The following is a 27,283-nucleotide window of genomic DNA, read 5'->3' as shown; positions in this document are numbered from 1 at the left end:
CTGGATCAGCCAGGTGCGTTTAGGAAGTGCCTGTCTCTCCATCCTCCTTTGAAGCAGCCGCAGTGGAGAGGGAGGCTAAGGCTTAGTCTTTCCAGAGGAGAGGAGGAGGCAAACAGAAGCAGTCCGCTTGGCACAGTCAAAGAGACTGTTTGCTGCTTCTGCTTGGCTGTCCTGGTAAATATGTGCACAGTTCCTCCGCTAGGAGAGCACAATAAATAACATTCCTCGGGAGTTGTCATTTTGAAAGTTGCTGGATTAGCCGGCACAGCTCACAGGCCATACATCATGGCACGACTGAAAGCTCCTGGTGCAATGGGGGTCCAGCAATGTCAACCCACCCCACCCCATCCGATAAAAATCCAAAGGCCTCTGATCCCACAAGGCAACGCTTGTGGGTTTCTCTGCTGGTGGTATGTCATCAGCTGAACAACTTTAGCTAGCCTAGTGCCTCTCGAAGATATGCAACTCAGACTGAGGGGCACATTCTCATCTGGGCAAGCAAGGGCCGCATGCCTGTGATGTGCAGGGCCACAGGCAAAAGGAGATGGAGCAACAGATATAAATGTTACCTTTGTAGGTCCAATGCCAAGGGCCTTCTGGCAGTTCCCTCGCTGCGAGAAGCCAAGTTACAGGGAACCAGGCAGAGGGCCTTCTCGGCAGTGGCACCTGTCCTGTGAAACGCCCTCCCATCAGATGTCAAAGAGAAAAACAACTACCAGACTTTTAGAAGACATTTGAAGGCAGCCCTGTTTAGGGAAGCTTTTAATGTTTAATAGAATGTTGTATTTTAATATTCTGTTGGAAGCCGCCCAGAGCGGCTGGGGAAACCCAGCCAGATGGGCGGGGTATAAATATATTATTATTATTATTATTATTATTATTATTATTATTATTATTATTATTTAGGCTAGTTTCGATGCACGCTAGCAGAACCCTGACAATATTTCATCTAGGCAAGCCAGCAAGAGTTGTCATTAATATTCAAGGCTGTATTCCAGCCAGTCGAAAGCACTTGAGGAGGGCAAAGAGTACGGCTAGTTAGGACTGTGCTCTGGTAGGAGGTGTAGCCAAGGACCAGCTACAGAGTCCTCGGGGCGGGGGTCACATTTGGCTGCTGAGCCTGAGGTTTCTCCACCCCTTCCCTAAACCTACCTCAGTCTTCTGTTCCTTAAGTATTGAAGGAACCTTGCATGCAGGCATCACAACTGGACCATAGGCAGCAACCCTTTATAGTTCTCTTGGATCAGGGAAAGACAATTCCAGCCTGGGCATCTGGAGCCCCTCTGGAGCCTAGGAATCCTTTACTGTCTGATACATGCTCCAATCTGTATCCTGAGAGCCAGCATGCAGCTTTGTGGTTCTACCCCTGGAGCTCCTGCAAGGGGTTGGTTTGCAGGTGTGTGCAAGGCCCTTTTACTGGATCACAATGCAAAGATGTCTCCTCCGACCCCCCATGCTAAGATCTGCATCGAGGAAAGTATTGTGAGGCTGTCACAAGACAAAACCGCGGCTCATCTCGGATTCCTCTCTCGCCAAAACATGCTGTGATGATGGGCAGTAGAGATGCCTGGAGGACGTTGATCCAGGATGTGAGTTCACCAGAAGCCAGGAGCAGGTAATGATGTGCAGGACCATGGACAGTTATTGTGGTGTGCAGGCTGGTGATGTTCAGGACCACAGACAGCTCCCAAGGAAGAAGGTTGTTGCTCTGTGTTTGATTGAGTGGGGAAGCAGATGAGCATCCCAAGTCTGTCAGGTAGCTGGAATTAAAAGGGGCAGGTCCTGCTATGCTGAGTCATCTTTAGAGTTCCCATTTTTCTGGAAGCTCCAAGGCGAGTGAAATGTGAGGAAGCGGTGAATAGTGTCCTCCTTTGAGAAATGTGAAGGGACAACCTCAGGGACATTGCCGTCTTCTGGTGTGAGGATCTCAGAGATTGCTGTTCCTCAGACAATCCCTAGGCAGAGATCTGCTAAGCTACATTCTTCAATGCTTCCTTTCCCTTGTGGATCCAAGACATGCCAAGAAGAGTCTTCAGGCGGGGGGGCACCAAGCCCACCCCCTTTCCTGGCTGGCAGGGAGAGGAACCCCCCGCCCTGCTCCTGGACCTATTATTCTCTCTTTCCACCCCAGCATGTATTTCCAGAGTGCTTAACTTGGCAGATTTCACGTCGGGGATCTCTCAGTGACGCGACGGGAGAAACATATAATAAAATAATCATCATGTGTTCATAGCCGTATCTCAAATATTGTTGCTTGGAAACTGGTGCCAGGGAATTTGCAGGGGGAGGGAGAGAGGGAGGGAGGGAGAGCTGGCAGGAAGCCCAGTTAGGGAAGCCCAGTGGGGAGGGGAGAGAGAGAGAGGAAGACAGAGCTCTGCAGGTGGCTTTGATTGAAACTGTTTTTAATTTTCCCTCCATCCCAGCCCGAATGGCTGTTGGTGATAATCATTCCCTGGGCAGGCATCTATGACAGGAGGATGAAGGAGTCAGATGCACACAGTGTCAAAGCCCCAAGCATGCCTTTTGAGCGATGGGACCTTGTTCCAAGCTGGCATGCCCATTACCAAGTCTTCTGTCCTCTCCATGATAAGACCTCAAGCTCTGTCTTCTGCTTGAAGTGCTGCAAAGTGGACTCTCGGCATCAGGGGCTGTGAACCTCAAGCCCAGGGGCAGACTGTGGCCCTCCTCACTGGCCTCACTTTAAACAGCTCCCTGAGCTGGAATTTGTTCTTGAACTCTTGGCCATGTGTTTTGGTTGCCTGGATGGAGGCTGGAGAGGGGTGTGTGAGTCAGGGTAGAAACTAGCCTACTGTACAAAGAGTACCAATGCAACCTTGCTCCCCCACCATCACTGCCACTCTTAGAAATTCCCATTGGGGTCTTTCTGTTGGTCCACTCAGCCACAGGTTTGGTGTTCAGAAAGGACAGGTTGACACCAAACTAGTGACTCCATTGGCAACTAGCTGAGCGGGATAGCTGGGTAGAGGGACATTGCTGGCTAATCCACACCCACTTACCAGCCTGGCAAATGTGTGGAAAGCTTACTCTGTAGACAAACAAACAAGGTGAAAAAATAGTTATTGAAAGATAGGGTGGGAGAAGATAAAGTTTAGGAATGAAATGAACCAGAAATCAGGACAAGAGATGTTCCCTCTCCCCTGTTTCTTCATTGTTCCTCTGACTTGCTCTGATATGCATTCTGTTCCCTCCTGAATTCCAGTTTAACTGAGAAATTCTAAAATTAATTCTGGGATTTGGAGCATGCACAGTTTGCCGTGGGGTGTCGGTTCCTTGCATCTCCTTCCCTCCTCCCCTCCTCCCTGCTATGTTACAAAGACATGTATAAGAGCATAGGAAGTTGTCTTAAACTTATTGGGTCCATTTTGCTCATTATTGACTACACTGACTGATGGAGGCTCTCCAAAGGTTTCAGATCAGGGGCCTTTTCCAGCCCTACCTGGAGGTAGCAGGTACTGAACCGGGGACCTTCTGCATGGAAATGATGTCCTCTGCCGCTGAATGGCAGCCTTTCCTTCAGAAATAATGTAAGATGACAGTCCCCCAACACTCTAAATCTAGGGATGGTTTAAATAGGAATGCAGGAAGCTGCCTTACACGGCCCCAGAGTACTAGTCCATCTAGCTTGTATGGTCCATTCTGACTGGCAGTGGTTCTCCAAGGTTTCAGACTAGTGCTTTTCCTGGGGAAACGAAGGATTGGACCCAGGACCTTGTCCATGCAAAGCAGATCCTCTGCCAAGGAGCCCCATGAAGTTAAGTATTCTGTGCCCCTTCAAGCAGTAGCCATCTGGCACCAGTCAACCCCCATAGGCTTTAACACAACACCCGACTAACACTCTGACTCTTATCAGCTCAAATTGAGACTTCTTCAAGGTGGCCATCCTCAGGCAAAATGAGCAAACAAACCTGAAGCATATTGGGAGTGGAGGAATGGTCATAGACACATCTTCACATTTGGAGGATATAAAAAAAAAATCATAGATGAAACACTGTAATTATTATTATGATGCCACCCATCTGACTGGGACATACCCTCTAACATTTCTCCGATGAAAATAGGGGCGTGTTATTGAATATTATTATTACCCTGCCCATCTGACTTGGTTGGCTTCCAACAAATTAAAACACAGTAAGAAGACATCAAACATTAAAAGCTTCCCTAAACAGGAAACTATAGCAAGTTATTAAAGAAATTGGAGTTCCTGATCACCTCATCTGTCTCCTGAGAAATCTCTATGTGGGACAAGAAGCTGCAGTTGGAACTGGATATGGAACAACTGATTGGTTCAAAATTGGGAAAGGAGTACGACAAGGAGTACTGTCTCCCTGCTTATTTAACTTCTATGAAGAATTCATCATGCGAAAGGCTGGACTGGATGAATCCCAAGCCGGAATTAAGATTGCTGGAAGAAATATCAACAATCTCAGATATGCAGATAACGCAACCTTGATGGCAGAAAGTGAGGAGGAATTAAAGAACCTTTTAATGAGGGTGAAAGAGAAGAGTGGTCTAAAGCTAGACTAAATATGGTCTAAAGCTCAACATCAAAAAAACAAAGATCATGGCCACTGGTCCCATCACCTCCTGGCAAATAGAAAAGGGAAGAAATGGAGGCAGTGGGAGATTTTACTTTCTTGAGTTCCATGATCACTGCAGATGGTGACAGCAGTCACGAAATTAAAAGATGCCTGCTTCTTGGGAGAAAAGCAATAACAAACCTAGACAGCCTCTTAAAAAGCAGAGACATCACCTTGCCGACAAAGGTTTGTATAGTTAAAGCTATGGCTTTCCCAGTAGTGACGTATGGAAGTGAGAGCTGGACTGTAAAGAAGGCTGATCTCCGAAGAATGGATGCTTTTGAATTATGGTGCTGGAGGAGACTCTTGAGAGTCCCATGGACTGCAAGAAGATCAAACCTCTCCATTCTGAAGGAAATCAGCCCTGAGTGCTCACTGGAAGGACAGATCCTGAAGCTGAGGCTCCGATACATTGGCCACCTCATGAGAAGAGAAGACTCCCTTGAAAACCCTGATGTTGGGAAAGATGGAGGGCACAAGGAGAAGGGGATGACAGAGGACAAGATGGTTGGACAGTGTTCTTGAAGCTACCAACATGAGTTTGACAAAACTGTGGGAGGCAGTGGAAGACAGGAGTGCCTGGCGTGTTCTGGTCCAGGGGGTTATGAAGAGTCAGACACGACTAAATGACTAAACAACAACAACAAAACAGGGTTGCCTTCAGATGTCTTCTAAAAGTCAGATCATTGTTTATTTCCTTGACATCTGGTGGAATGACATTCCACAGGGTGGATGCCACTACCGAGAATGGCCTATGCCTGGTTCCCTGTAACTTCACTTCTTGCAGTGAGGGAACTGCCAGATGGCCCTAAGAGCTGGACCTCAGTGCCTGGGCTGAACAATGGGGGTGGAGATACTCCTTCAGGTATGCAATGCCAAAGCCACTGGAAAGGTGTTTGGATGTGATGCTATGAGTTGCATCCAACTTGATTTTGCTGGCGAGTTTTTTCTTTCATTTAGACATGCGCACTTTTGAACACTAAGAGTTCTCTTTCCTCGGGTGCACATGCATTCTTTAATACCAGCAAGACATGTATCAGAGCTGGGCATGGTGGTGGACCCAGGAATCATGGCTGAGGTGCCAGGCAGAACTGAAAGAGAAACCCAGAGGCAGAGACAAGGATCAAGCCAGCAAACCAGCAGGAGAGAGAGAGAGAGAGCGCGCGCGCACATAAGGATGCAGGAGCAGACCAGAGCTCAGGAAGAACATGCTGCTTAAGGATGTCTCAGTTGGCAAAAGAAGCCCTGACTAGTAGCATCTAATAATCAGCCCTGGCAGGTGGAGTCAATCTGGACGGTTCTTTGCACTAAGAAGGCTGCCATTTGCAGTTCTGTGATTCACCACATGGGGCAGCCAGACACAGATTCTGATGATGATGGACACCAACTCAGATGGCTTTAAACTACGGATTAGACAAATTCATGGAGGTTAAGGCTATCAGTGACTATAGCCAAAATAGCTGCTATGTTCTCCCGCCACTATCAGAGGCAGGAGGCCCCTGAATCCCAATCGCTGGGAATCAGAAGTGGGTAGAGTGTTCTGGCACTCAAGTTCTGCTTGTGAACCTCCCATGGGCATCTGATATGGGCATCTGGCAACCCCTACAAACAACACCTGCTTCAGCCCCTCACAGCTTAGAACATCCTGAAAGAAGGCGTGGCTGACTGGAATCCTGAACAGCATCACTCCTATTTGGAATGATTGTTTTGTTACATGCACCCTTTTGGTCTGAAGGTGAATTTGGAGCTGAAATGTGTGGGAGACTTAGTTGTCTCAATGTGCCTTTGCTACAATACCCATTGCAGCATCATGCTTACTCTTCTCTCTCTCTCTCTCTCTCTCTCTCTCTCTCCCTCCCTCCCTCCCTCCCTGCTTTGTAGTCTATGCAGGTCCTACATGCAAAGTTAGAGAAGTAGGAGGGAGGTGGGAAATGAGTTAGCACCATGGAGAGCGCCCAGTGGAGGCTGCAAGCCTTGAGCATTGTGAGCAAATTCTGCCTGAGCCTTAAATGGGTTTTCGGCTTCCTTTAGCCTGTGCAGCTCCAGACGTTATTGGACTCCAAGTCCTATCAGCCCCAGCCAGTATAGCCAATGGTCAGGGATGATAAGTGCTGCAGTTCAACAAAATTTGAAGGGCCACAGGTTCCCCCTCCTATTAATGGATAGCTCAGTTGGTTAGAGCGTGGTGCTGATGACGCCATGGCTGCATATTCGATCCCCATATGGGACAGCTGCATATTTCTGCATTGCAAGGGGTTGGACTAGATCAGGCATAGGCAAACTCGTCCCTCCAGATGTTTTGGGACTACAACTCTCATCATCATCCCTGACCACTGGTCCTGTTAGCTAGGGATGGTAGAAGTTGTTGTCCCAAAACATCTGGAGGGCCGAGTTTGCCTATGCCTGGACTAGATGATCCTCAGGTCCTTTCCATCTCCACAATTCTATGATACTCTGTGAGTGAGGCCCTCGACCCTTAAAGGGGAATAGCAGTGGCTTCAGAGGCCAAGGATGGTAATATTACTAGTTCAGGTCAAAGGGAGTCTGGCCTTGTGATCAATCTTTCCCTAAGGAGACAGAGGCATCGGGGCCACTGCAGAAACCAAATAATCTTTCCAGTCCGAGTGATCATGTAGGATGCTTTTGCCGTAGGAAAGTGAAGGAGAGAACCCTGGGTCTGAGCTGGAGAAGAAGTCAGGGGCATTAATTGTCAACTTTTATATTTAAGGTGAGCATCATGAACTGCCAGCGTCGGTGTTCTGAGCATGGAACATTTCTGTAGCATCGCACTATAGCATAAAGGGGATGGGTGAGGATGAAGTGGTCCAGGGATCCATTCAAGACTGAAAAACTTCTCAAAGGAAAGAGGTGAGTCCTGGCAGAGGAGGTTAATCCCAGCCCTAGCAGTAAGGCACTGCAGGAAAAGAAAAAAAGCCAATCTTGTTGCTGAAGCAAAAGTGCTGCTCACCCCAAAGGTGCCATCTAGGCAGTCTTCCTTTTTTTTTTTTATAATAATTTTTATTACATTTTTCCAAATTACAGAAAGAACAAAAGAAAAAGCAGAACAGAAGAAAAAAAGAAAAAAGAGCAAAAAATCACATCCAATTCAACAGCTTATTTCAAATTTCCATTGGACTTCCCCACATCTCCCGCATAATGCATTCTTGATAATAAAGTCATCAGCAAATTATACCCTTATTTCGTGTGTTTCTTTATATTTTCAGTTGCAGTTTAAGTTTACATCTCTTATTCTCCATTTACTCCAAAAAAATATAACATGATATCATTTTTACCCATTTAAACTTTGATTCTTTCACAAATGTTAGCAATTTCATAAATAATTAAATTTCATTGCTGGGGCTAACGTTCCAAATCATACGACGTCTTATGTTTCATACAACTTATAATACTTTTGCAAATAGTCTTTAAATTTTTTCCAGTCCTCCTCCATTGCCTCTTCTCCCAGGTCTCGGATTCTTGCAGTCATCTCGGCCAGCTCCATGTAGTTCATCAATTGCGTCTGCCACTCCTCCAGTGTGGGCAAATCTTGGGTCTTCCAATGCTTGGCGATAAGAATTCTTGCTGCAGTTGTAGCATACAAAAAAAAAGTTCTATCCTTTTTTAACACCTTCTGGCCGACAATGCCCAGAAGGAAGGCCTCTGGTTTCTTGGGAAAGGTGTACTTAAACACCTTTTTTAACTCGTTATAGATCATTTCCCAAAAGGCCTTCAATCTTGGACAAGTCCACCAGAGGTGAAAGAATGTCCCTTCAGCCTCCTTACATTTCCAACATTTATTATCAGACAAATGGTATATCTTAGCGAGCTTGACTGGGGTCATGTACCACCTGTATACCATTTTCATAATGTTTTCTTTCAGGGCATTACATGCCGTAAACCTCATACCGGTGGTCCATAACTTTTCCCAGTCCTCAGACATAATATTGTAACCAATGTCTTGAGCCCATTTTATCATGGCTGATTTAACTGTCTCATCCTGAGTGTTCCATTTAAGCAGCAAGTTATACATTCTCGATATTACCTTGGTCTTTGGTTCTAACAACTCTGTCTCAAGTTTCGATTTTTCCACCTGGAATCCTATTTTTTTATCTAGCTTAAAAACCTCATTAATTTGGGCATAATGTAGCCAATTTTGCACCTTATCCTTTAATTTTTCAAAGCTCTGCAACCTCCAATTACCTCCAATGTTTTCTATTATTTCCCAATATTTCGGCCAATATGCCTCCATATTGGATGTTTTCCGAGCTTTGGCCTCTATTGGTGAGATCCACCTCGGAGTTTTACTTTCCAATAAGTCTTTGTATTTTTTCCAGACCATGAATATTGCTTTTCTGACAATATGGTTTTTAAACATTCCATGTGTTTTCCCCTTGTCATACCACAAATACGCATGCCAACCTAACGAATTATTAAAGCCTTCCAGATCTAGGACATCAGTGTTTTCCAATAAAATCCAATCTTTCATCCAGCAGAAGGCCGCAGCTTCATAGTATAACCTTAAGTCCGGCAGGGCAAACCCCCCTCTCTCCTTTGCATCAGTTAGTATTTTAAACTTTATTCGGGGCTTTTTGCCCTGCCAGACAAATTTAGAGATGTCCTTCTGCCACTTTCCAAAACAATCCACTCTGTCCACAATCTGCAAGGCCTGGAACAAAAACAACATTTTTGGCAAAACGTTCATTTTTATAGCTGCAATTCGGCCTAACAAGGATAGTTTCAATCTTGACCAAATTTCTAGATCTTTTTTAACTTCTGTCAGGGAACTGACATCGGAGGAAAGGGAAGTGGTAGGGCTCCCAGAGACTGGGAGAGAGTCAACAGCTAAAGCAGGGACCAGTAGGGGGAGCGCGGGGTCTCTGGAGGAGGATCTCAGTAATGCTGAGAGAGACGCAGCAGCCCAGGCAGGAAGCAGAAGGGGAGAGAAAGGGGTGAGAGACACTTCGAGCGAAAATAGCGGGGAGGTGTCAGAAGCAACTGCAGGGAGACCTATGCTTCGTCGGAAGCTGTCACGTCGTGAGTCCAGGAGACGCGTTTCCGTTAAGGAACTTCTTTGCTGGAAGCGCTTCCGCAGACAGCCACTGTCGGACTCTACAAGTGACTAGAGCAGACATGTCTGAGGAGCTCTGTCACACACAGAGGTTTGTGGGGTCGCACAAACTCTGAAGGGGCACTATTTTAAGCACAAGCAGCTAATCATCCCCTGACAGCAGTCCGACAGACTCTGTACGCTGCCTGTGCAGGAGAAGGCATCATGAGCGACCCAGCAGGAGCCGGAGCCGCAGGGGGTGGAGCTGGTCCAAGCTTGGAAGACAGATACCGAGCATTGGAGGTCCAACTTGCGCTGCAGACGGCGAGGCTCGAGGAGAGGAGGGCTCAAGATGCAGACAAGAAGGGGAGAACCACTCAGTTCCCCAGAAAGGTACCAGGATTAGTGCAGAAGTTTGGGGGGGACCCCAAGGATTACCATGCCTTTAGGACTGAAATGCAATATGCCCTGAATGTGCAGTTTGATGAGTTCCCTGATGAGGAATCCCGAGTTGCTTTCGTAATTGGGCATCTTGAGAAGGGGGCGCGGGACTGGGTTCGACCCCTGATGGCAACGCACAACGATATCCTGAAGGACGCTATGAAATTCTTTCGTGCAATGGATATCATGTTCTCCAGCGATATTGAGGAGGGGGGAGTGCGCAGACAGCTAATGGCTTGCAAGCAGGGAAGCAGATCTGTCCGTGAGTACTGGACTGAATTTACCATGCTGATTCACAGATTGGGGTGGGATTTATCGGCAGCACCCATTCAGATGCTATTTGAAGAAGGTCTTTCTTCAGCTGTGAAAGACGAGCTGGCCAGGAGCCCCAGGGCGGTGTCTATGGATCAGCTGACCAAATCTGCGCTGACCATTGGAGCGCGCCAGGAGGCAAGAGCCTTGGAGAGGCGGGAAGGGAGAGGGGAACGTTGGAAGGAGTTACGCATTCCAGACATTCCTGAGCCAGCTTTCCCGCCGGCAGAGCCGATGGAAATCGGAACAGCCCGCGCGCACGCAGTTTCAAAGCCCAGTGAGGGGGCGAAGAAGGAGGGAAAGGGACCCCGGAAATGCTATCTCTGCCAACAGCCAGGCCACTTTGCCAGAGTCTGCCCCCAGAGGAAGGAATGGCAAGGGATGGTGGGAACTGTTGAGGGGGAAGAGCAGGGAGAAACGGAGCAGGTAAAAGCCAACGCCTGGTTGCCAGCAGGGCACTGCAGCCAGGTCAAAGAGCAGTGAAAGTGCCCCTTTCCCAAGTGCCAGTGCCAGAAGCTCCTCGACCTGCTCTAGTGATTGAAGTGTCGCTAGAGTTGCAAAATGGACACCCCCTAAAAATAAAGGCGCTGTTGGACTCAGGCAGCTCCTGCAATTTCATGAGCAAGGAGTTTGCGGCTGAACACCAGATACAGACTATCCCCTTAAGCAACCCCCTGCAGGTGACCACGATCGATGGCAGAGAACTGTTGGGAGGAGGCGTCAGCTTGCAGACCATCCCAATGATAATGAGGGTGGCAAGGCACACAGAACTGATAGCGTTTAATGTGGCCACCTTGGGAGGCGCTCCCATTATTTTGGGAATGAGCTGGCTAGCCCTACATGATCCGCTGGTGGGCTGGCATCAAAGAGTGGTTTCCTTCGGTTCCGCACATTGCTTAGAACACTGCAGGGGGGAAAAGGGGTCAGCAGGGGCCCAAGCCACCCTAGCAGGGACGGAAGTGATGGAGAAGGGGAAGGTACCATCACAGTATGCTGATCTCAGCGACGTGTTCAGCGAGAAGGAAGCTGACCAACTACCCCCGCATAGGCCCTTTGATTGCCAGATCAATTTACTCCCTGGAGCACAGCTTCCTGTAGGCAGGTTGTATGCCATGTCAGACAGGGAGATGCAGGAGTTGCGAGCGTTCATTGACAAGAACCTGAAGAGAGGCTTCATCAGAGAGTCCAAGGCAGCGGGGGGTAGCCCAGTGTTTTTTGTGGATAAAAAGAACACGGACAAGCCGAGACTGGTATGTGACTTTCGGGCCCTAAATGCAGTGACAGAGCCGGTGGCTTTTCCTATGCCCAGGATTGACGATATTTTGACCAGGGTGCGAAAAGGAAAGATTTTTACAAAGCTGGACCTAAGGGGGGCGTACAACCTGATACGTATAAGGAAAGGGGATGAATGGAAGACCACCATGTTCACCCCTTTGGGGGCATTTGAATATCTCGTTATGCCTTTTGGATTACAAGCAGGCTCCGCGTGTTTTCAAGCCTTTATGAACCATGTACTGGGGCCTTTGCTCTACAAGAATTGCGTGGCCTTCTTAGATGACGTGTTGGTGTATTCGGAGAATGAGGAGCAACATGTGAGAGACGTCAGAGAAGTGTTGAGCAGGCTGCATGCCAACAGACTGTGGGTGAAACTGGAGAAGTGTCAGTTTCATACCAAGGAGGTGGAATTCCTGGGGTACCGTTTGTCAGACAAGGGGTTGGCCATGGACCCCGGCAAGGTTCAAGCGGTGCTGGAATGGAAAACCCCCAAGACTAAGAAGGATGTGCAGAGGTTCCTAGGGTTTGGAAACTTTTATCGTAAGTTCATCCGAAACTTCGCTCACCTGACGGCGCCCATCACGGACTGTCTCAGCAGCAAAAAGAAGTTTGTTTGGACGGGGGAGGCGGAGCGAGCGTTTGAGGAACTGAAAAAGGCCTTCGCCTCTGACGAACAACTTCTACATGTGGATTTACAAAAAAAGCTGAGGGTCGAAACAGACGCTTCTGACAGAGCCATAGGGGCGGTGCTTCTTCTGCAGCCAGGGAAGGAGGGGTCCGAGTGGCGACCGTGTGCCTTCTTTTCGCGAAAGCTGAACAAATCGGAGAGAAACTACACGGTGTATGACCGGGAACTTCTTGCGATTTATGAGGCCTTCCGGAGATGGAGGCACCTACTAATTGGTGCACAACAGAAGGTGCAAGTACGCACGGACCATAAGAATCTAGAGTATTGGAGAACTGCGCGAGTGCTCAACCAACGGCAGTTGAGATGGGCCCAGGAGTTCTCCAAATTTAACTTTGAGATTTGTTACGTACCAGGCCAGGAGAACGTTAGGGCGGACGCTCTATCACGCAAACCTGAATATTTGGAGGGAGAGGGTGCACCCGAAGAGACCCATGTCATTCCCGAGGATCGCTGGGTGTGTGGGGCGGCACTGGTGGGGCTAAGGGAACTGATAGAGGGAACGGTGCAGGATGAATATGCCCAGGACAAACTCAGGGGTCTCAGGAGGGAGGGAGACAAACCCGGGGGTTTTGAGGAGAGAAACGGGGCGTTGTACTACAAGGGAGCGTTATACGTACCTGAAGGAGAATTGAGGGAAAAGGTACTCAAGCAACTGCACGATAGCCCCACAGCAGGGCATTTTGGGCAACACAAAACCATGTGGCTGGTTACCAGGGAATTCTGGTGGCCCAAGGTCAGGGAAGATGTGCGGGAGTATGTGAGAGGGTGTGACCGATGTCAACGAGCCAAGGGGGAGAGGCGGGCACCGGCAGGTTTATTAGAACCACTACCCACGCCGGAAAGACCATGGGAGGCAGTGGCAATAGATTTTATGACTGATCTGCCCAGGTCCAAAGGGAAGACAGCCATTATGGTTGTGGTAGACCTGTTAACCAAGATGGCCCACTTTATAGCCTGCTCACATGCGGTCACAGCAGAAGAAACCGCTAAATTGTTTGTGGAAAATGTGTTTAGATTGCATGGTGCCCCCTTGAGGGTGGTTTCGGACCGAGGGAAACAATTTACTTCCAGGTTCTGGAGGAAGCTCATGAGCTTATTGCATGTAGAGGTGAATTTCTCAACTGCCCGTCATCCAGAAACCAACGGGCAGGCGGAAAGAGCTAATGGTGTCCTCCAGCAATATTTGAGGTGTTATGTGAATGACAGAGAGAATGATTGGGTGGAGAAGCTGGCGTTGGCAGAATTTGCCTATAACAATGCGGAGAACGTGTCCACGGGAATGAGCCCTTTTTTGGCCAATCACGGGTGTCATCCCCGAGCCTTCCCAGGGGGGGAGGGGGAGAACTGGAGCGTTCCAGCCGCAGAACAGTTCGTTGAAGAAATGGACGCGATCCATCGCCAGCTCCAACTCAATTTAAACAGGGCGAAGGAGGAATATAAGAGGCAGGCAGACAAAACCAGAAGGGAAGGAGAAAGCATTAGGGTGGGGGATCAGGTGTGGTTGTCCACCCAAGGGTTACCATTTAAAGGAGGTTGTAAGAAGTTAAGACCCAAAAGACTGGGCCCATTTGAAGTCACGCAACAGGTCAACCCAGTGGCTTTCAGACTCCGGTTACCTAACCACATGAAGTTGCACCCAGTGTTCCACAGATCATTGCTGTCACCGTATATAGGGGACAGAGAGGGGAGGGTCAATAGGGGACCAGCTATGGAGGAAAAAGAACACAGCTACCATGTAGCGGAGATTCTCGATTCCAGGTGGAGGGGAGAGCAAGTAGAGTATTTGGTAATGTGGGAAGGGGAGCCGGAGTCGGAAAACACCTGGGTCAGGGCAGAGGATGTAGATGACGAGGTTTTGATTGAAACTTTTCATCAGAGATTCCCTCGGAAACCCCAGCCAGTGGCGAGGTTCCGGAGGGAATACTTCGCCACCACCGACGAAGAAGAAGAGTTGGAGGGGTTCGCTGATTCCGAGGTGGAGGAGGATTCAGCGAGTCGGAACGAAGACCGATGGAGGGAAATGTTCGAGACGTCGGAAGATGAGGAGGATTCTTTTAGGGGTTTCAGCTCCTCACCGCCCAGAGGAGAGAGTAGGGGCGGGGGAGAGGGGGGCCCTGGAGGGGAGGTGGATGTCAGGGAACTGACATCGGAGGAAAGGGAAGTGGTAGGGCTCCCAGAGACTGGGAGAGAGTCAACAGCTAAAGCAGGGACCAGTAGGGGGAGCGCGGGGTCTCTGGAGGAGGATCTCAGTAATGCTGAGAGAGACGCAGCAGCCCAGGCAGGAAGCAGAAGGGGAGAGAAAGGGGTGAGAGACACTTCGAGCGAAAATAGCGGGGAGGTGTCAGAAGCAACTGCAGGGAGACCTATGCTTCGTCGGAAGCTGTCACGTCGTGAGTCCAGGAGACGCGTTTCCGTTAAGGAACTTCTTTGCTGGAAGCGCTTCCGCAGACAGCCACTGTCGGACTCTACAAGTGACTAGAGCAGACATGTCTGAGGAGCTCTGTCACACACAGAGGTTTGTGGGGTCGCACAAACTCTGAAGGGGCACTATTTTAAGCACAAGCAGCTAATCATCCCCTGACAACTTCTGACCAACATTTTTCATAATTATCTTTAAATAAATTCAAATTCTTGGAGGACAGATTGACCCCCAGGTATTTCACTTTTTTTACAATGTTTAGTTCTGTTTCCTTCTGAAACCCCTCTGTTTCAATAACCGTCAAGTTTTTCCCTAACACCTTAGTTTTTTGTTTGTTCAGCTTAAAACCCGCCACCCGACCAAATTTCTGAATCAATTCCAAAACTCTTTTTGTACTAGGTTCTGGCTCCTGTAATGTTAAAACCAAGTCATCTGCAAATGCTTTCAGTTTATACTGTTTCGCTCCGACCCGTATTCCTTGTACCTGCCGATCCTCCCTTATCATATTCAGCAAAACCTCCAGGACTGAAATAAACAACAGAGGGGATAGGGGGCACGCCTGGCGTGTTCCTTTTTCAATATGAAGTTCTTCTGTCACCACATTGTTCACTATCAACTTAGCTTTTTGTTCTGAATAGATTGCCTCTATTCCGTTCTCAAACCCCCTTCCCACTCCCATCCCTTCCAAGTTTTTCTTCATAAATTTCCAAGAAATGTTGTCAAAGGCCTTCTCCGCATCAATAAAAATTAACACTGCTTTGGTGTTAATATTTGTTTGTAAAAGTTCCAGAATATCGATAATGTTCCTGGTATTATCATACAAATGTCTACCTGGGAGAAAGCCTGCTTGGTCCTTATGGATTACTTCATTTAGTACTTTTTTAAATCTGTTAGCCAAAACATCCGCAAATATTTTGTAATCCACGTTTAGGAGTGAGATGGGGCGGTAGTTCTTGAGTTGAGTCTTTTCAGTTTCCACTTTAGGTATCAGTGTGATGAATGCTTCTTTCCACGTATCCGGTGCCCTCCCTCCCCCCATAATCTGGTTACAAACCTCCATTAATGGTTGTATCAAATAGTCTTTTAAAATCCTGTAGTACTTGGAGGTGAGTCCATCAGGGCCCGGAGATTTGCCTAGTTGCATATTCTGAATGGCATCCTCGATTTCCTGTTGTGTTATTTTACAATTCAAGATTGATCTCTTCTCTTGAGATAATTTTGGTAGGCCGTTATCTTTCAAGAATTGTTCTATCTCAGTTGCTTCCTCGGGTTCTTGTGTATACAGTTTTTTAAAATATTTCTGGAAACACCTTCTAATTTCTCCCGGTTTCTGAATATTTTTCCCTTCTACTTCTAAGTTGGTGACATAATTTAATTTTTGTCTCTTTTTCAACTGCCAAGCGAGCAGTTTCCCACATTTGTTCGCAGATTCAAAGGATCTTTGTTTCATTTGTTTGATTTTCCATTCCACTTCTTGGTTAATCAATTTCGCATATTGTGACTGGTGAAATTTGATTTCTCTTAAAGTCTCTTTTGATTTTGGATTCACTCTTAATTTTTTCTCTCCATCACTTATCTTCTCCAATATCTTGTCTTTTTTACTATTCCAAAGTTTTTTCTTAATTGTATTCTGTTGTATCAGAAACCCTCTCATAACAGCTTTGCTTGCGTCCCAGATAATTCTTTTTTCCACCGAGGTGTTCAAGTTAATTTCAAAATAATCCTTTAAAGTTTTTTGGGCCTTCTTTACGATCTCTTGATCTCTTAACAGGTTGTCATTCATTTTCCATCTGAAGGAGTCGGCAGTAGTAAATCTCATTTCCATTTTCAAAGCGTTATGGTCGGAGCAGGTCTTTGGGCAGATTTCTATTTTTGTAGTCTTAGGTGCCAGCCCTCTAGTTGCCCAGATTTGGTCGATTCTTGTCCATGACAGGTGGGCCTCAGAAAAGAAAGTTCCTTCTTTACCTAGGGGGTTTCTCGTCCTCCATAAGTCAGTTAGGTCCATATTGTCAGTTAGTTCAAAGAAAGTTTTTGGTAGTCTTCCATCTTTAGTCAGATTCTGATTCTGTGACTTATCCATCAAAGTAGAGACGACCCCATTCATGTCTCCCATCATAATGATGTTGGAGTAGTCCAGATAGTCCAGTAGTGTCTCATGCAGCTTCTTATAAAATTCTGATTTCCCCTCATTTGGTGCATAGATTCCTAATATCAAAACTTTTTCTCCTTGGGTCGAAATTTCAATAGCCAGGATTCTTCCTTGTTCATCTTTAAACAAAAATTTTGGTGATAAATTCTCTTTGGCGTAAATCACCACGCCTCTCTTCTTAACTCTGTCTGATGAAATAAATTCTTGGCCTAATCTTTTATTTGTTAGCACCTTCCTGTGTGACCTGGTCACATGGGTTTCTTGCAAACAAATTATATCCAAATTTTCTTTCTTTAGGATATGGAAGATCCTTTTGCGTTTTTCTGGGGAATTCGCGCCGTTAATGTTCCAACTATACAGCTGCAGAGACATCCTGTATCAATCTGTTGTTACTCTTGTTGGGTGTCTTCTTTTTTGTCCAGATCCGAAGGTGGTAACTCTTTTCCTGACTCTGGTGGTGGCCAAATAGCTGCCGCTCCTTTCTGCAAGTCTTCTCCGTGGTCGTGTAGGAACTTCTGGCTATCCTCTTTCGTTTTGATTTTTATCTTCTTTCCTTTGTATTTGAATGAAAGGCCTTGTGGAAACTCCCACCTGTAAGGTATTCCGTTACCTCTCAAAAGTCCAGCTAGGTCAGTGTAGTTAGTTCTTAGATCCAGTAATTGTTTAGGAATATCCTTGTAAATTTGTGCTCTTCTGTCCTGGATCACAAGTGCTTTATTAAAATGTAGGTCAAGTATCTTGTCTCTCTCCTGCTTAGTCCTTAAGATAATCAAACAGTCTCTAGGTCTGTCCTTCCCAGCAGCCCTTCCCAATCTGAATGCAGTTGTTATTTTGAAGTCTATATCTTCGTTTATACCCCAGAATTTAGCAAATTCTACTGTTAAAAAACCAATCAAGTCCTCTTTCTCAATCTCTGGGATAGAGCGTAATCTCAAATTATTTTCCCTGTTTCGCAGTTCCACCAAAGACAAATAGGCCTGCTGGTCAGTAATATGTTTATGGAGCGGCCTTACCTCTCCTTTCAATTCCTCCACTTCTTTGGTTACTGCGTCTACTTTTTCATTCGCAGCCTCGGCCAATTTTCGATTTTCGGATACAACGTCCTTTAGGTTTCCAATATCTTGTGAATGCTTAGCCACCTGTTCGGAAAGTTTGGTAATTGAAGATGTGGCTAAGTCAATTTTTGCAGTTTGATCATCCACTTTTTTGTTCAAAATTGCAAATTGTTGTAACATTTCCTCTAGGAGAATGTTGGATCCCCCAGCTGCCATATCTTCACTTGTTGATTGTTCTGATTCTTCAGCTGGGGTTGTTGGTAATGGTACAGCCTGTAGAACCGCAGGGACTGAAGATCTGCGGGCCTGGGAAACCAAAGTTGTTTGTACCAATTTGCCTTTCCCTGCTTTCGACGCAGCTCTTGTTTTTGGTTTACCACTCATTCCACACTCATTCCACACCTGTCTTTGGATTCAAGGTCAAGCTGTCAAAAGTTCCATGGGAAAGACAGACCTCAGAGTGAGTAACCAGACCACAGAGAGACAAAACAAAGTCAGTTCTCAGGAAATTGTAAATCCCAAACTCCACTAGGGGGAGTGTTGTTCAGTTCATGAAAGAAGAAACAAAGTTTCAGTCGCCATTAAAGTTCCTACAATTTGTTAAATTAATCAGTATCTTTAAAGAAGATCTTTTCCCTCTGGCAGAGCCCTCTCAATTTTGCCACAATAGTTTCTTAAAAGGTGCAAAATACAGTTACTTAATTGTATCCACCGGTAATGCCTCTAAGTGTCTGTTTCAGCTTTGTAAGTGTATCCGCAACACAACTTTTTGCCCGCTGCAAGTCCGGGACTAGGGATTTTCAAGTCTTTAAAGTTTTTAAAAGTTTTAGCGGAGAAGAAACCCCAAGCAGAATAAACACAATCACAGGAAAATAAAGATAACTTGCCTTTCCCATCAGTTTCCAAACTTCTCCAGACGTATGCTGTCTCTCATTTAAAAAAAAACCCTTTTGTACTGCTTCCAGCTTGTCAGTTCCTTTGCCTTTGATCATTAAGCACCTCCGGGAGACGGACTTCCTTTTTCTCGTCTCCCGCTTTCAGCCAAATTCACAATTTGTAATCCAATCTCAAATAAATCCTACTCACGAGTAGTTGATTTGTAATCCAATGTGAAGGAAGAAAGGTCGGCGCTCATCGGTAACAGCCGCGCGGCTTCACTCCCGCAGAAAGAGCGATGAATCCACAGCACCGCTTCCCCTCCGCGCTTCCGGAGCCCCTTACGGGGTCCCTTCTTCGTTTTGGGGGTCGCTCTTGGTGCCCGCCGGATCCCACGGCCACGAGCTCGCTCTGCTCGTGGTTTAACTTAATGGGTCGTCGCTTCGCCGTAGCGGACAACCCTTTTCTGCGGAGCCCCTCTTTGCTGCGCAAAGAGGACCGCCATTACTCGTTTCGCGCCACCTCCGGAAGTCCCCCATCTAGGCAGTCTTCCTTGTAGCAAAGGAGGAGTTCAGTGGCTATAGAGCAAGGGGTGGGGAACCTCTTGTAGCCCAGGGGTGACATTCCCTTATGGGAAACTGCTGGGGGCCACATACCAGTGGGAGGGGAGGGCCAGAAGCAAGAGCAACGGATGCCACAACCAGCTAGTTCCTACACATACCCACTCCACCTCTCTATCACATATCTGGACACAGAAGAGTCACAATCAGAGTTCAAGGCCAGGCAAAAGCACTCAAGGAGGATGCAAAGAGGGTCAGCAGTGGGTGTGGCCTGTGGAGAAGGGGATAAGAGAGTCTTGGGGGCCACTCAGAGAGGTTCCAAGGGCCACATTCTCTCCCGCCTCCCCCTGTCAGGCCTGAGGTTTCTGCTTTCACCGTAGAGTTGTGACTCCTTATGGACTGCATGGGGAGCCTCCCCCAGGAATCGAGAAGCTGCTGCAAAGGAGGCAGCAGATCTGCAGTGGGAGGACTTGGCACGGCCTCAGCCATGTCTGATCAATAATTCCCCATCTCTTGCTTTTACAGCAGGGCTTGGCCACTTAATTGGGGATGCAGAGAATTATGGATGCAGGGCTGCCAGGCTGGGCAGGGACGTCGTCCCATACACTGGCTGTTCCACTCTTGGCAGAGGAACAGCGACGAGGGAGACTGTGGGCAAGGAAACCTTTCCTGCACCAAGGCTTATCTATAGTGCCCAGAAGTGGGTGGCAGGCAGGGCTGGAGTAGGCGGGGAAGAGAAAAGCTGGCTTGATGTTGAATTCAACCCAGAGGGTGTCCCTGCCTGCCAGTTTCCTCGTCCTTAGTCTCAGTGTCGCCCCTTGTAGAACTCAGCAAGGATTAGGAGGAGGATGAGGACAAAACTTGAATGACTTGGCTCTGCTCTCATTCCACCTACTGGTGAGCTCCCTGTCTTCAGTCCTACCAGCCCAAATGGGTAGCAGCCACTCAGTGGTGTAGCGTGGCTTGACAGTGCCTGGGGCCACATGGAAAGGGAAACAGAAGGAGTAAGCATGCACATTCAACTTCCTAACGGTACCCAGGAGATTCCAGCCACAGAGATTAAAAAAAAGAACAGTTGTTCTGTTGTCTGGAGAAGTCACTTCCTGGTTCACATGGAGAAGCTGTTTTCAACGGAGCCCAGCAAACAGCTGTACTGAGGCAGCAGCAGGTGGTGAAATTTTGCACCCTGAACAATTTTGTGCCCAGGGCAACCGCCCCTGTGCCCCCATGCTACGCCACTGTAGCTACTCACTGGTCACACTACTCGTGAAGTAAGAGATCACCTTCCTACTCCATGTGCTGTCTTCATGCGCTGGCTGAAAAAGCAGGATCCTGTTTTATGGCTGTGTGTGGATGGACTACATGGATGAATTTGTATGGATTCCACCGGGGCAAGAAGGGCCAATGGTCTGACTCAGGATAAGCCAGCTTCCTGTTTTCCTATGGGGTGACAAGAACAGTACAAAGCAGGAGTCACTTAACTATTTGAGCCAGTGGGCACACTTGTAATCTTGAGAAAGTGCCATGGGTTTTGCAAAATGGCCGCCATGGGGTGTGTGGCATACCACAAAATGGCTGCTCTGGGTGTGGCAAAACACAAAGTGGTGATTGGGGGTGGGCATGGCATAATAACTGCCATATTGAAAACTGCAATGAGGGAGAGACATGGCCACAAAATGGTATGGATAGGCCCTCCCCCATTAATGGGGAGAGAAAGGAGCCTCCATCAGCCACTGGCATGTTTGTTCACAGAGAGGCTCTTTGAACTTCTCCTTTGCTCAGAACCAAGGATGGATGGTGCCCAGCCTGGCAACAAATGAAATGTGGGCATGATCCAGGGGGGCGTGTTCAGTCTAGGAAATGTCAAGCTGGTGCAAGCAGGAACTGAGCAGAAAGTGCAAATGGTCTCCCATGAATTGTGGATTTTTGAGGGAACATTTAGTGAGACCCTTCCTGGGCAGGTACAGAAGGTCCTGTCAGGTACACTGGTGCCTGTGGATGATGCACTGGTGACCCTGGAGAAATAATTTCTGTAGAATTTGAGTGGACAGGTTCTGTCTGCCCTAAGTACACAACACACTTGAAGTAGTATTACACTGCTTTGAGCAGCCACGGCTTTCCCCAAACAATCTTGGGAACTGTAATTCCCTGGGAAGAGGGAATTACAGTGGTACCTCGGTTTTCAAACGTAATCCATTCCGAAAGACTGTTCGGCTTCCAAAATGTTCGAAAACTGAGGTGCAAAGAGCAGTCTGCAGTTTCAATGGGGGGGCGCAGTGGAAGCCATTCAACTTCCGAGGCGTGTTCAAAAACAGAAGCATTTACTTCCGGGTTTTCAGCATTCATAAACTGAAACGTTCAGCTTCCGAGACTCTCGAAAACTAAGGTACCACTGTATTGTTAAACCCCTCTGCAACTAGCACCTTTCAGGAACTACCATCCCCATGATTCTCTGAGGGAAACCATCATACTCTGCAACTGTCCTGGTAAAACTGGGACATCCTGCTTCTCCATGCGAGAGCATGGTAGCCATTTTGGGTGGCATGATCTTGTGCGATCTCGCACGGGGGGGGGGCGGGATCCTGTTTTTACCCCCTGGACATGTTGGAATTTATGAACCGTGACTATTGTGCAGAGTGGTATGACACCGCTTTAAACATATGGTGCATACGGGGCCCCGTGTTGCAAGTGCCGTATCCGCAAAGGCCTCCTTTCTCTTCCCAAAAGCCTCTTTCCCCTGCCCAAGGAGAACAGACAGGCATCAGCCTTCCCCGTTTCCGCTTAAGTTCCCCCCACAACTCACTCTCTCTCTCTTCCTGCCATCTTCCGGATGAAAGGCAAAACCATCCGAAGGGAGCTAAGCTGCCGGCTTTGAAGGCGTCTCTCCGGAGGCTTCCCCCGGAGCAGCGTATCAAAGAACCCCCAGGCTCGCTTCACGCCACTCTTGTCTGGAATTGCGCTCCGGAGGAACCGCAAGACGGGAGCAGAGTCAAACGGCAGGGCTCCCGCAGGAAATCTTGTTCCGCGGGTCTTCTGGCCTCCCCCCACCCCCCCAGCCTCCACCTTCTGGCACAGCGATGGCTTCAAGCAGCTGCTCTAGGCGAGTCATATTGCAGCAGTCATGGCCTGGAAAACACCAGAAGCCAGCAGGAAGTGGAGAGATTGTGGGGCGTCGAGTCCAGTCGCCTCCCTTTTGCGATGAATAATATCCGATACTTTATTTAAAGCGTGTGCATTTATTTCATTTACTGCATGTCTACCCCACTTTTTCCTCATTGGAGCTCAAGGTGGAGCGCATGGTTTTCTGCATTTCATCCCAAGGACATCATGAGGGTAGTTTAGGCTGAGAGAGGCAATGACTGGCCCAAGGCTACCCAGTGAGCTTCATGGCTGTGCAGGGATTTGAATTCTGGTCCCTCAGGCCCTAGTCTGACATTCAAACTACTATACCACACTGGTGTGTGTATATATGTGTATTATATGTGTGTGCCTATCACACATATATACACGTGTGTGCGTGCGCGTGCGTTTTTCCATGATGACCCCTGTCTGTTGGTTTATAATCTAAAAGACATGACACAAAAGGAAAGAGGGAGGAGGAGGGAGGAGGGAGGAAACAAACCCAGGCACTCCCTCGTACAGTGGTACTTCTGGTTGCGGACACAATCCGTTCTGGGGTGCTGTTCGCACCCTGAAAAGTCAGTAACCAGAGTGGCACTTCTGCGCATGCGTGAACCGCGCAGAATGCTTCTGTGCATGCGCATTCAGCAAAACCCACAAGTAAACACTTCTGGGTTTGCCGCGTTCTTAACCCGAAAAAACGCATCATGAAGCGTTCGCAAGAAGACTATTTATTTACTCCAAATATTTATATGCTAGCTTGGTTTTCAAAGTGGCAAACCATTTAAATCACATTTTACTGTGTTTCAGTACACTATCTTCTGCTCGCTCTCTCGAATAAGGATGCTTCTTCTTAGTCATGGAATTCTTGCAATGACAAGCTGGGAACTGAACGATTTTCAGGAGAAGAGGAGCCCAAAGTCGCCGGTCTCTGAGTTGAGCTGACCGTGAGGCCCTGCAGCACCATATCCCTATCCCTCTCCCTGTTGTAGCCTGGCAGTTTCAGGGTACAGTGCTCCTTTCCCAGAATACTCCATTCCATTTCCCTCCCACAGTTATCCTTTACTCCCAACAGACACACAGCATTGCATTGCCATTGAGTGTTGCCAGTCTCGTGGTGTGGTGTGCCCAAGCTGATACCAAGCACAGTGACAATTTAAGTTTCTAGGCAGTGGTGACTGGTACCCCTTAGGGCTGATGGGCAGGAAGGCAGGGAGCCCAACAGTAGATGGCGCTAGAGCCAGAATCAGCAATAGGCAGAGCCACCTAATTCTGGTTGTGTCTACTTCCTCCTCTCTGCTATGTTTTAAATGGGCAACAACAGAGTAAGAAGGAGGAAGCTGGCAGGCAGGGCCACTCCTTGGACTGTGTGTCATTTAGAAGGCAGGCAACTGGGAGCTGACTGAGGGCAAACTGAGGCTCATGGGGCAGGGCCCCATTCACCCTTCCAGAGCAGCCTCCACTGAGTGGACCCCGGCAGTCACATCCCATCTTTTCCACTGAGCAGCTGTTCCCTCTGTTTAATACAACATGGAGCCAGCCTTTTCCTCTCCCCCATTCCTCGCACCCCCACCCCCAAACCGTTGGGAATATTTTGTTTCATATCCAGCCTGTTGAAAAGTTTTGGATAACTGGAAAGCCTGGTCGCTGTTTTCTCTTCTCCTAAAATACACCTTTTGTGTGCATTCCCTAGAACGCACAGTTTTGGTATGCGTCTCCCTGCAAGAGATTTTTGAACCAAAACTGCATAGCAAAAAGTCAGAGAGTTGCACAATCCGATTGTTTATTGCAAATTCCGGGAACTGCAGATTATGTTTGTTGGCTTTAAAATGCAAAGCAGATGAAATTCCTCTCCGTTCCTTTCGCCCAACTGGGGCTATTAGAATAAAACAGCTGGTTATCGGTAGAAAGCTGACAGCCCAAAAACAGGAAGAGAGGACATAACAGGGATCTCTGCAGTGATGGGGCTTCACCAAGGAAGTGTCACGGTCCGGTCTGTAGGCGATCGAAGTTCCAGCTGAGGACGTTGGGACCTGGGGCAAGATGGCGGGGTGGGAGCAGGAACGAGAGTCCAGAAGCCAGGGATCCGAGGGACAGGAAGAAGGGAGTCACAAAGTCAAGGGTCCGAGAGTTGAGAAGCAAGGAGTCAAGAAGCCAAGGTCGAGGATCAGGACACAAGAAGCCAAACACAGAAAGGCAGGAAACGTGTTGCTGTGGCAAAGAGCCGAAGGCAAATGCTGACCTTATATCCCTTCCCGGCTCTTGCCACCAGGTGCAGTGAGTTACCAAGTGGCCTCACCTGTGCAGCTGCGCCTTGCCTCTCCAGAACAAACTTAGGAAGGCCCCAGTCCTGCGAAGCCCTACTGGTCACAGGGCCCGGCTCCTGCATGCACTCCTGACAGAAGGCCTTATCTCTGGCCCTCATTGGATTGCTCTTGCCCCTCACTCTTAATTAAATTCTCATTGATTACTGTGAAACAACCACATGATTGCATCAGCTGACCTTCTTTGCAGGAAAAACACAGAATTGTAGTGTTGGAAGGTATCCCCGGGAGTCATCAAAGACCGGTGGCCATTCAACCTCTGCTTAAAAACCTCCCATGAAGGAGAGTCTGCTACCTTCCAGAGCAGTCCATTCCACTGTCGAACAGCTCTTACTCTCAGAAAATTATTCCTAATATTTAGTCAGAATCTCCTTTCTTGTCATTCACTGGTTTAGCTTTTACGTTCTGGAGCAGCAGAAAACAAGCTTGCTCCATCTTCCATGTGACGACCTTACCTCTCAGGCTTCTCTTGTCCCCATACCCATCTCCCTCAACTGTTCCTCATATGGCTTGGTTTCCCACTTGGTTCAGTCAATCCACTGGATTCTTTCAGTGCATCAGGGATTGCTTGCTCATGATGAGACACACACCCCCCTTACACATGAGCCATGGGATTGTTCTGGGTGCACAGATGCATGCTACAGCCTCACTCTTCGGCAGAGAATTTTTGAGGGTGCTGTTCTCATGGACTGGGAGGTGGTGGCTCCACCTCATCCTCTGAGAGGTCAAAGGGTCCTTTAGCAAGTTTCCTGCAGAGAGGGCCCCTCAATGAGATACTTATCCCCAGTTCCAGGGGACCCCAAGCTTTGAGAAGGGAGATCTGGTTCATATCCTGAAGACTCTGCTTCTGCTACCAAGTCAGGGCTAGACACAACAGTAGCTCTGTGTCGTGGCTGGCACTATGGGGTGGGTACAACTAAAGAGGGAGAAATCAGCGCCCCTTCATGTTCTTCAGTTTATCTGCTGTTAATATCTGTATCGCTTTTCAATGGCCTTTTTCGTAGGCTGTTTTCATTGTACTGTTACACGTCCCACCCCCCAAGCTCTGAGTGCTGAGAGACTCCAGGGCTTCTGAGTGCTTTTCCAGGTTCGGATTCCTTGGAATAAAGGTCCGTGGAGAGTGTGGTGTTGTTAAGAGATTTGGTTTTACGCTGAAAAAAGAGGAGGCTGCCCAGGCAGGAAGGAAGTACAGTGGTACCTCTGGTTAAGAACTTGTTCTGGAGGTCCGTTCTTAACCTGAAACTGTTCTTAACCTGAGGTACCACTTTAGCCAATGGGGCCTCCCGCCACCACCGCACGATTTCTGTTCTCATCCTGAAGCAAAGTTCTTAACCCGAGGTACTATTTCTGGGTTAGCAGAGTCTGTAACCTGAAGCATCTGTAACCACTGTACTGTATGTAGTGTTACAGTTCCCTGCCAGAGCAGGCAGACAGGAAGTGATCTCACAGAGTTCTCTCTAGCAAGTTTTACAGGAAATCTCTGTGAGCCTCAGCCCCTTCATGTGCCCATCTGGCAAAGCATGACTTGTTGGTTTGACTGCAATAATGTCCCACAAGATCCAGTCCGGAATTTGTTTGGGGCAGGGATTTAGGGTAAAGAAAACACCTGATTAAACTCAAGGTTAGGAGGGGGGGCAGGGGAAGGAGATGCTGTGTTTCCTTTCCCCACCCCCCAAGCAACAGCAGGGGGTTCAATCCTGCAGGGTTTTTCTTCGCAAGTGGCTTCTCTGTGGAGAAACCAACAGCAGGGAAGGCACGGCACCAACCAGCAAAACCAAGGGGGATAGAAGTGCCGCAAGCTATTTATTAAAATCCCAACGCATATTCAGAGAAATTCCTTCATCGGGGGTATCTTGAAAAGAGCTTTATATACAGAATTTTAAAAAACAATCTTTCAAACAGTTTAACTGTAACATAACAACACATGCAGAAGTACTAGCAGGCTCTTAAAGTCTATGCAAAATGAAACAAACGTCTTGAAAACCCATATATACAGCCATGGTTACATTACCCTATTCACCTCCATACAGGAAGCTAACCCTCTTGGGTGTCACCCCCCCAAAAAAATTGTTTGAAATATTATTTTTAAAATTCCATATACTGTACCTGTTTCTCTTTAAAATGCCCCTGATGCATTGGGCTTTCCATAGGCTGTTGGAGAGAAACAGAGAATCATAGAGTTGGAAGGGGCTCCAAGGGTCATCTAGTCCAACCCCCGGCAATGCAGGAACTTTCCCCTCTCTCTCGGTTTTGCTTCTCTGTGGGGTAGTTGGTTGAAAGTAAGAGCCTGCCCTGCCAGGATTGGGCAGGGTTTGGGCGTTGGGCAGGAAGGAGGGCCAGGCGGTGGTGGGTTCCTACCTTCTGGGAAGATGCAGGTGGTGGTCAGGTCACTGCCTGGTGGGCTTGGGGCTCAGCCAAA

The 27,283-nt window shown here is 47.9% G+C and overlaps 1 long non-coding RNA gene across 2 annotated transcripts in view; it reads right to left on the bottom strand.

Moving 5' to 3' along the window:
- Window positions 1-5,205: 5,205 nt before the first annotated feature.
- Window positions 5,206-27,283, bottom strand: part of LOC309520890 — a 55,061-nt gene continuing 32,983 nt past the window's right edge. For both annotated transcript variants that reach the window (XR_014214466.1, XR_014214467.1), the window contains exons 2-3: window positions 19,586-19,691; window positions 5,206-5,689 (exon numbers count right to left, since the gene is read on the bottom strand). This is a non-coding gene — a long non-coding RNA (uncharacterized lncRNA). The remainder of the gene's footprint in view (window positions 5,690-19,585; window positions 19,692-27,283) is intronic.

Source organism: Podarcis vaucheri (assembly GCF_965113315.1).
Source record: "Podarcis vaucheri genome assembly, chromosome: 16".
In the NCBI taxonomy this organism is placed as follows: domain Eukaryota; kingdom Metazoa; phylum Chordata; class Lepidosauria; order Squamata; family Lacertidae; genus Podarcis; species Podarcis vaucheri.
The sequence above is the reverse complement of the archived record's forward strand: the minus strand, read 5'-3'. Positions and strand labels throughout refer to the sequence as shown.